At 38.7% G+C, this 9640-nt stretch overlaps 1 long non-coding RNA gene across 1 annotated transcript; it reads left to right on the top strand.

The window, feature by feature from the left end:
* Window positions 1–1502: 1502 nt before the first annotated feature.
* Window positions 1503–4580, top strand: LOC107964868. The gene is made up of 2 exons (XR_001704014.2): window positions 1503–2177; window positions 2263–4580. It is a non-coding gene; the product is annotated as an uncharacterized LOC107964868 (long non-coding RNA).
* The last annotated feature ends 5060 nt before the right edge of the window (window positions 4581–9640 follow it).

Here is a 9640-nt window from a genome sequence, read left to right as displayed (position 1 = left end):
GAGAAGAAAAATAATTTCGTCAGCCCCCATTCCTTCGAAACCGCAGTGCCACGTTTGAACGGTATTCACGGCGATCATAGGGGTTGGCCGGTGCGACGGCGAAGAAAGAGGCCGGAGTAGGAGGAGGAGGAGGAGAGGTACGTGACGCAGACGTCACATTAGATTTGGAGAGCAAACGTGCGTGCTCACAAACGTATCTCGCGATAATCTCCTCCCTCTGTGTCTCTCTTTTCAACCCTCTCTTCACCCTTTGCTTTTCGCGGCGTCCAGATACCGCTCCAGATAATCTCGATCTACGCCAAACACCGCGACCGGCTAAACCCTTCCACCGCCGGATAATATAGATAGCATTCAACGAATCTCCTCTCTCTATCTCTCTCTCTCTCTCTCTCTCTCTCTCTCTGTATGTCACGCCCAGTGTACCACGACCGCGTGGTCCCTTTGATTCCGTCCCCGTTTTTCGAGACCTGTTTCTTCTCCTCCTCCTCCTCCTCCTCCTCCTCCTCCTCCTGGTTGATACGTTGCCGTCGTGATGTTTCGAAAATGGAATATGAAACGTGTGAACGTGAAAACGTATATCTCTCTCTCTCTCTCGTAATTTTCGAGCGACTCTTCGAAACTTATGGATATATAGAATTAATGGTAGGATTTGGAAATAGGTATATAAAGTATTGTAAGATAAAGGGATTTTTTTAAAGGGAAAGAAAGGTGAAAGAAGAGGGAGAGAGAGAGAGGTGGATCTAAGGTACGAATCTGTCGGTTCACGGACGGCGGCCTCGTCTATATAATTATTATTCTCGATCCAGGATACACGTATCTTTGCGAGTATCCAGCTATCTTTATAGCTTATGCTGCAACCGCTTTGGGCAATTTCGTGATCGACGGGTGGGGCGGGTGGAAGCTCGATAACAGGATGCGACTCGAGCCTTCCTCCGGAGGGGAGCTTTCTTCTCGCGGTTATTTACCTCTCTCCCTCTCTCTCTCTCTCTTTCTCTCTCTTTTCTTTATAATATATGCAAGTTTTTAATAAAAAGTATTGTGTACAAATTACTTTTGTGTTTTCCATTAATTCTTTTGATATTTTGATTATTTAATTTCAATAAATTTTTGAAATTTATACGTACGTTTGGAACAAATTTCTCTCGTATCATATCGTATTATACAATCAGTCGTGCAATTCTTTTTAATTTTTTTATATTACGTATAAAAGTGTATATCAAGTTTCGATTTTTTATAATTATAACTCTTTATGAACGATCGTCGATCTTCCAAATTATTTAAATCTTTGCTATTACTTTTCGCTGTTCTGTTTCAAGTAGCTTCAAATTGGGATGCAAAAAGCATTGCTTCCACTAGACCACGAGAGCAAAGTAATTGGAATAATTCGAAAGATTTATAATCGTAGAAGAAAAGAAACTTACCTTTTGCATCCATCAGTTCTTCAATAATTTTGGATAACTTTTCGTGCACGTTTAATATCGGTTCGAATCTTTTTAAAATTTCTCTTCTAATTCGTTCCAATATCAAAAAAATAAAAATAGAAGACTTATGTTTTCTCAACAATATTTTTATCCAAATTCTTGACCAATCTCAACCTCGAATGAGAATATCTTTACAAAGTTTCTTAACAAACTCCTTCTAACAATCGAATAAAAACTTTCAAATCAACGTGAATATTATACTTTGTGATATAAGTATAATATGAATAGTATACTTTGTGTATACTGTGTTCGAAATATAGTATCTTACAGTATAATATATATACGTGTATTACAAAGTATTGAAGGATCAGGAACGAATTAGCGAGATCCGTTGCCGTCGAGCGAGGCGAATAATATCGAGTTTCTTTTTTTCGCAGATGTCGATCATCGAGCCGTGATATCTCGTGCAGGTGCATCCGATTCGAGCGCGACACCTGTAGCGAAGACTCCCCCTTTGCTTATCGAATTATTGCACCGCCGCAGAAGGATCGTTTTTTTTTCGCAAGGAAGCGAGTCAACCCTTTTTGCGGACTTTTCGCCCGTGTCCCCCTTCTTTCTTTTCCTTTTTTTCGGGTATCGTATCGAGTTTTTGCGCAGCCACGCTTTTAATTTCGATCAACGTTTTCAACGTTCCAGGCTCGTTTCGAGGCCGTTCGTTCGTTCGTTGCGTCTCCAAATGTGAATGTAAAATGTGAGGTAAAGTTATCATGAATATTTTGTATTTTCGTGGAGCAATATTTTTGTGATGTATATGTATAAGTGTGGCTTTGCGTTGTTGCAGTGTTTTGCGCGAAGGGAAATGGAGATGATCGAGCTCGTTCGTTTCGACACGCAAGATTCTCTTGGGTTTTAGGGATCAGAGAGAATGAAAATGGAAATTGTATTAATTAGAGCGTATCACGAATGATCGATCGACTCGCGATTATTTTTCTTAATAAGAGAAGAATGTTCGAATGGATATCATTGTGTAATTCACTCGATGAATTGTATTAAGAGAAAGAATATGAGAAGCTATAAACAGAAATGCTTCAATATTAATTTGAAGCAATTAATACGTGTGATGGTTGTTGAGGAAATGAATCAAAAATCGAGTATGAAAGTGTATAAGAATACGATAAAATTGAAAGGATTTTATTAATCCATATTTAATGTATGGATAATTCAATGAATTTTAATTTTGAAAAATGATACGAGACAAAAATCACTCTTTATTTCTGAAGAAATTCTGAAGAAAACGTATGAGAATAAAATTAAAAATTTATTATTAATTAGAATGCATTGATAATTCAATGAATTTTAGTTTTAAGACACGAGTCAAAAATTACTCTTTATTTTTGAATTGATAATTCAATGAATTTTAGTTTTGAGAAATGACACGAGTCAAAGATCACTCTTTATTTCAGAAGAAATTCTACAAAAATCTCGTATGAGAACAAAAATTTATTAATTAGAATGCATTGGATTGATAATTCAATGAATTTTAGTTTCGAGAAACGATATGAGTTGAAAGTCACTCGAAGAAAGAAGAAACTCTACGAAAAGAAAATTAAAAGTTTATTATTAATTAGAATGGATAATTCAATGAATTTTATTTTGAGAAATGATACGACTCAAAAACCACTTTTTTAGAAGAAACTTTACTTTAATTCGAATCTCTACAAAAACGTAAGAACAAAATTAAGAGGATTCTATTAATCCATCGGAATGCAACGATTATTCGGTGAATTTTGATTTTGAGAAACGACACGAATCAAAGATCACTCTTTATTTTTAAAGAAACTCTACAAAAACATATGAAAATAAAATTAAAAATTTATTATTAATTAGAATGCATTGATAATTCAATGAATTTTTTGAAAGTCATTCGAAGAAAGAAGAAACTCTACGAAAAGAAAATTAAAATTTTATTATTAATCCATTAGAATGAATAATTCAATGAATTTTGAATCAAAATTCCTTGGAAATTCTACAAAAACAACAAAATTAAAGTACTAATCTACAAGAATGCATATTCTTGTATGATTGAATAAACTTTCGAGTTACATCACTGCATCGTGCAGGTACATGCGAAAATTTATATTATATCTTTTAGAGAAGGATAAAAGATTGGAGAAAAAAATAAAAATTGGATAAAATTGTAAAATTTTCTACAACTAAATATTCCAAACGAAAGAGAGAGAGAGAAAAAAAGGAAAGAAGCTCGGAGGAGGATCGAAGGTTCAAGGTTCTGTCGCGAGTAACGACAGTTATGACGAGGATCATGCGAAATCCTGCGCAGGAGCTTTGCAACTCGGCCCATTGTCTCAGCGGCCATTGTCGGGGATGTGGGCGCCCCTCCCCCACCTTTGCCCCGGTTAAAAACTGAAGGATCACGATCCCCCGCTGCTAGGGATCGTCCTTAATCCGTGGCCAACAAAAAGAGTTAGGGCGCCGATATAACGAGAGCCGCGAGTAATGCGAGCGGATTGTTGTTGCATCCCGCCACGAACAATGCCTTAATGCGTTAAGCTCTGTAAATATCGATGCCTTCGACCGACACCCAACGCTTGCTCGCTTTCCACGCAAAGTGGAAAATTCGGTCGAGGCGGATACAATTGGCCTATTCTTAGGCGTCCTCTCCTGATTAGCATTAGTCTTAAATTTGTGCAACGTCTCTTTCTCTTTTCAAGGCTTATTCTTTTCCGAACCTCTTATTGTAGACGTTGAAGAGCGAGGAAGAAAGAGAGTAAAATAAACTGCAAAATAACTGTTTAAATAATGGAATATTGTATAATAATATTACAAATTTGAACTTCCTTCCTCTTCATAGCCACCATTCTCTTCTTAAACCCTTTTTCGAACCGATTCTATATTATACTTTTCTTTCTTTCATCCTTAGAAGAAGAAAGAAAGTAAAATAAACTGCAACGTTTAAATAATGGAATATTGTATAATAATATTACAAATTTATAAATTGAAAATTTATAATTGTAATCGGATAGAGAACGAACAGTTTCTTTCTCTTATACCCTTTCTCGAATCAATTCTACATACTTTTCTTCTCTTCATCCCCAGAAGAAGAAAGAAAGTAAAATAAACTGCAACGTTTAAATAATGGAATATTGTATAATAATATTACAAATTTGAACTTCCTTCCTCTTCACAACCACTATTCTCTTCTTAAACTCTTTCTCCCCCTCGAACCGATTCTACACCATACTTTTCTTCCCTTTATCCTCAGATAAACGTGTCAAGATAGTAATCTGTCAAACACGTGTAGTATTATTATTACAATCTAAATAATTTCCCAAAAGATACACCAACAAATTTGTAAATTGAAAATTTATAATTGTAATCGAATGGAAAACGAATACATTCTTCTTCTTCCTCATCCTATTCTCTTCTTAAACTCTTTCTCCCTCTCGAACCATTTTCTTTTCTTTCCTTTATCCCCAAATAGGCAACCAGTGTAGTATTGTTATGTACAATCTAAATAATTTTCCAAAAAATTTATAATTGTAATCGAATGGAAAACGAACACTTCCTTTCTCTTCACAGCCATCATCTTCTTAAACCCTTTCTCTCCCTTAAACCGATTCTACATCATACTTTTCTTTCCTCCATCTCCAAAAGAAGAAAGAAAGTAAAATAAACTGCAACGTTTAAATAATGGAATATTGTATAATAATATTACAAATTTATAAATTGAAAATTTATAATCGGATGGAAAACGAATACTTTCTTCTTCTTCACCCAATCACCATTCTCTTCTTAAATTCTTTCTCTCCCTCTACATCATACTTTTCTTTCCTTCATTCTCAGATAGTGGCAACCTGTCAAACACGTGTAGTTATTTAGATTGTTATTACAATCTAAATAATTTTCCAAAAAATTTATAAATTGAAAATTTATACTTTTCTTTCCTTCATCCCCAGATATTGACAACTTGTCAAACACGTATAATTATTTAGATTGTTCCAAAAAATTTATACTTTTTTTTCCTTCATCCCCAGATACTGGCAACTTGTCAAACACGTGTAATATTACAATCTAAATAATTTCTCAAAAGATACACCAACAAATTTATAAATTGAAAATTTATAATTGTAATCGGATAGAAAACGAACATTTCTTTCCTCTTCACAGCCATCATTCTCTTCTTAAACCCTTTCTCCCCCTCGAACCGATTCTACATCATTTTCTTTTCTTCATCCCCAGATAAACGTGTCGAGATAGTGGCAACCTGTCAAACACGTGTAGTGTTTTCGAACGATGGTGGAAAACGCTTTGATCTCGATATATATATATATATATATATATATATATATATATATATATATATATACAAAGAGATGTCTCGTTGAAAGGAGAAACCTGGTGGATGCTCGAACAACCGTGGCAAAAGATCTTCCTCCGATCTCGCGACAGGATAACGCCGCTATGTGGAGCAGCCCTAATCCGGATTCACCCGAAATACCTTCCTCTCTCTTTCTTCCTTCTTTCCTTTGGTCTTCCGTCTTTCCCACGACGAGAAACAAGAGAATGTCGTGCAAATTCATTCTCCTTCTTGAAGAAATGCACGTAATATATTTTAGGATCCATATTTAATGCTTCGTGAATTTTATTCCCAAGAATTTTATTCAGATTTTCGACAATGAAACTTAACTTAACTTATATATAATACTTTGAGGATGCAGACAACTTTTGAAACGGAGAAAGAGAAGAAAAAATCAATCAATGATCAATTATCGATTGGAAAGAAGAACCAAAATTGGAAATCCCGAAGAAAGAAGAAAAGAACGAATGCTTGAAAACGCGATCCCGATTGGAGAAAGAGAAAAAAAAAGAGGAAAGAAGAAGAAGAAAAAGCGACATCGCGGACAAAAGGGAAAGGTAATAGTAGGAATGAAAGAAAGAAAGAAAAAGGAACGACGACTCGAGCTGGTTACAATTACCTCGGTGATCGAATTCGACCGCCACCCCTTCCCTCTCTCCCTCTCTCTCTCTCTCTCTCTCGCGCGTAGCCGACAGAGCATGGAGGCAGCAATCGGCCAACGCTTTAATGGAGACATCGGTTATCCGTGTCTATTCTCTTTGTACTTCCAATTACCCCTTCCCACCCGTCGAGTCACGTTCCTGTCCCCACATACGGGAGGGGGATGCTCCCCCTGGCAGCGGAGAGGGGCTCGCTCGTAGATAGACTCGTGGACTATCTCTCCTCTCTCCTCGCCTCTCCTCTACACCCACTGTGATTGCTGTGGTCGAGGAAGAAAAGAAAAGAAAAGAGAGAGAGAAAGAGGAGAAGCAAAGCGAGAGAGAAAGAAAAGAAAGGAAAAAAAGAAGAATAGAAAGAGGAATTAGAGAAGAAATTTGGTGGGAGGGATGGAAAATGGAAAACTTAGGGGATCTTGGAAAGGAATGCTTGGAAGCTCGATCGAGTGGGCGGGAAAGGAGGAGGGGGAAACGGGGAAACTCGCGAGCTCGCGTTTAATTTCGCGGTTTTAATTATTTTCTAAATTAAAGTCGCGGGGTGCAGCGGCGCGTGCGACCCTGTCCTGCATCCACGCGTCTCTCTCTCTCTCTGTCTCTCTCTCTTTCTCTCTCTTTCTTTCTCTCTCTCTCTCTTTCTCTCTTTCTTTCTCTCTGTGTCTCTGCAAAGAGAGACAGAAAGGGTACAACAACCCCCGCGCGTTTTTATATATTCCTTGCGGAGAGATAGGGCGCAGGAAGCCTGTCCAGGAAACCGCCACCGCGAAGGGGCGAGGGGGACGGTTTGAATGTGAAATATACGGGGAAAGGAGGGGGTTGATCGTTCGTTCGTTCGTTCGTTCGTTCACCGGAGGCCGAGCGAAAAAAGGAGAGCGTGGAGTAAAAATGTAAAATGCGACTCGCCTCCGGCCTTCCTCCTCTACGTGTGCAACCCCTTCCTTTCTCTCTCTCTCTAACCACCTCTTCGTGTCGCGACACCCCCTCCCATACGATCTCGTTTCACTCTTTTTTCTTTCTTTCTTTTTTTAGAGAAGAGGGTCGAGCCTCTTTTCGAGCTTCCTCTTCTTTTTCCTCCCTCTCTCTTTTCTTTTTAAGGCAGAGGATAAGTTCGATCGAAAGAGTTGGCTAATTTCAATTTTTCGTTTTCTTATTAACTCTAAGATAGTTTCTTTATATTTTGATCGAAGGAGAGGAATTTTTTTTAATTATCGATTTCGATGATCCGCGAAGAGAAAAATGCGCGAGATTATTTTAATTAAAAAACGATCGAGGGAAATTTGGAGGGGGGAGGGAATAAAATAAAACAGAGAGGGGGAAACGTTATCTATCGGTTTAAAATATTTCACACAGGAGAATGACTGCCGGTCGACTGCCAATAGGATATATTGCCAGTATTTGTACGCATATCCCGCAGGCTCCTCGTAAAAATGTCTTTCCGCTCGCGTCCTCCGACTGCCGAGGTATATACGAGTATTCGATATATCTGCGCACCAGATAACGCCGATATCTCTGATATATACGTATATCGCGTGTGCATTGCCTCTCCAGAATTCCTCCTCCTCCTCCTCCTCCTCCTCCTGCTCGTATATATTTCCGCGAGAGGAGAGGAATTAAAAGAACGAAAAATTCGTATCTCGAAGGGAGACGAGAATGGAAAGGACGTAGCTAATGTCGAGTTAAGTGAAAGAGGGAAAGAATTTGCATTTTTTTCGCTCGGAGAGATTACTGGATACACTCGAATTCGTGAAATTAAATCGTAGGAGCCGTATTTATTTATCCAGAGCTTCAATTACCTTCCCGAATTCGAGTCACCTCTCACGTTTCCCTTTCGAGATTTAAAAATTTCTAAAAGGAAAAGCAAATTCGACGAACATCGTCGAAGTGAATCTCTCCTCTCCTTTCTTTTTCTTCTCCTTTTTTAGATTTTCAGGAGGTTGTCCCGTAGCTGGCCGAGGCATGCAACCTCGTTACTTTTCCATCGGGCAAGGATAAAGGCGAGGGGAGAGGGTGGACGCGAGAAGGTGTATTTTTTCACCCCTTTCTTGCAATAAATCTGGTCGCGGGGAATTAGTTTCGAGATAAAGTATAATATCGGGCCCTCGCCCGGTGACGTCAGAGCCTCTGCTCTCCCCAGTATTTATGGCCGCGATAGTGTCAGTCGTGGCGCGCTCTCGAACACCACCACCGCCACCCACCCCTGCCCGGAAAACCGCCGCCGCTGCCCACCCCTCCCTCTTCCACGGAGTAAATTATTGGAAAATAGTCGGCCGCTCTGAGATGCTCTTCGCCTGCCAGGAGCAGGAGGAGGAGGAGGAGGAGGAGGAGGAGAAGGGGAGGAGAGTGGATCTTTTCGTCTGTTTTGTATTCCGCGGGTATCCTTCGGGTGCCCGTCTGATTTATGCCTTCTCCGTTTCCCTATTCCCCTCCTCTTTCTCTCTCCAACCGAGATCGAATTTTGTTTCGCGCCTCTCTCTCTCTCTCTCTCTCTTTCTTTCGCTCGCTTTCGTTCTCGCTCTCTCTCTTTTTCGCTCGCTCGTTTTCGCTCTCGCTTTCTCTCTCTCTCTCTCTCGCTCACTCGCTCGCTCACTTGTTCTCGCTCTCTCTCTCTCTCTCTTTCGTTTAACTTTTCCATTTTTTAAGACTAATCTTTAAGACAAGGAGAAACGAAAGTAAATAGAGCGCGGAGAAGAATGGAAGAATTAACGTGTTTAATATAAAAAAAGAAAAAGGTGAAAGAGTTGGAAGTGTGCGTGAAGAGAAGAAAGGATCGATTGGAAGTAAATTCTTAATATTTCTTCTTCGTTCGATTTCTTTTTCCATTATTCTGGAATTTTTACGATAGGATAGATATCTTTGCTAGATTGTTTTTCGAATTCTTTTTCAAACGTATTCGTTTGGAAAAATGTTAAATTAACGTCGAGAAAGAGGAATGGATTTTAATTATCGTTTTTCGAAGTTTAGGAATAAGTTGAGCCTCGCCAAATAAGGGATCACTTGTTTCATGGTCGCATCTATTATATCCTGATACCTACATGGATAGTAGTGGAAGTAGTTGTAATTTGAATATTCGAAATCGCGACAATTGGGATAATCGCAAATTGATCGACGAAAAATAAAGACAATTTTTTACATCGATAGAATTTTTCGTCGTTTCTTGAATTAATATATAACGCGCATTTCTTTTTTCCATC

The sequence above is a fragment of the Apis mellifera genome, linkage group LG8 (genome assembly GCF_003254395.2).
Source record: "Apis mellifera strain DH4 linkage group LG8, Amel_HAv3.1, whole genome shotgun sequence".
Taxonomy (NCBI): domain Eukaryota; kingdom Metazoa; phylum Arthropoda; class Insecta; order Hymenoptera; family Apidae; genus Apis; species Apis mellifera.
Note: the sequence above shows the minus strand (reverse complement) of the source record. Positions and strands in the feature narration are given on the sequence as shown.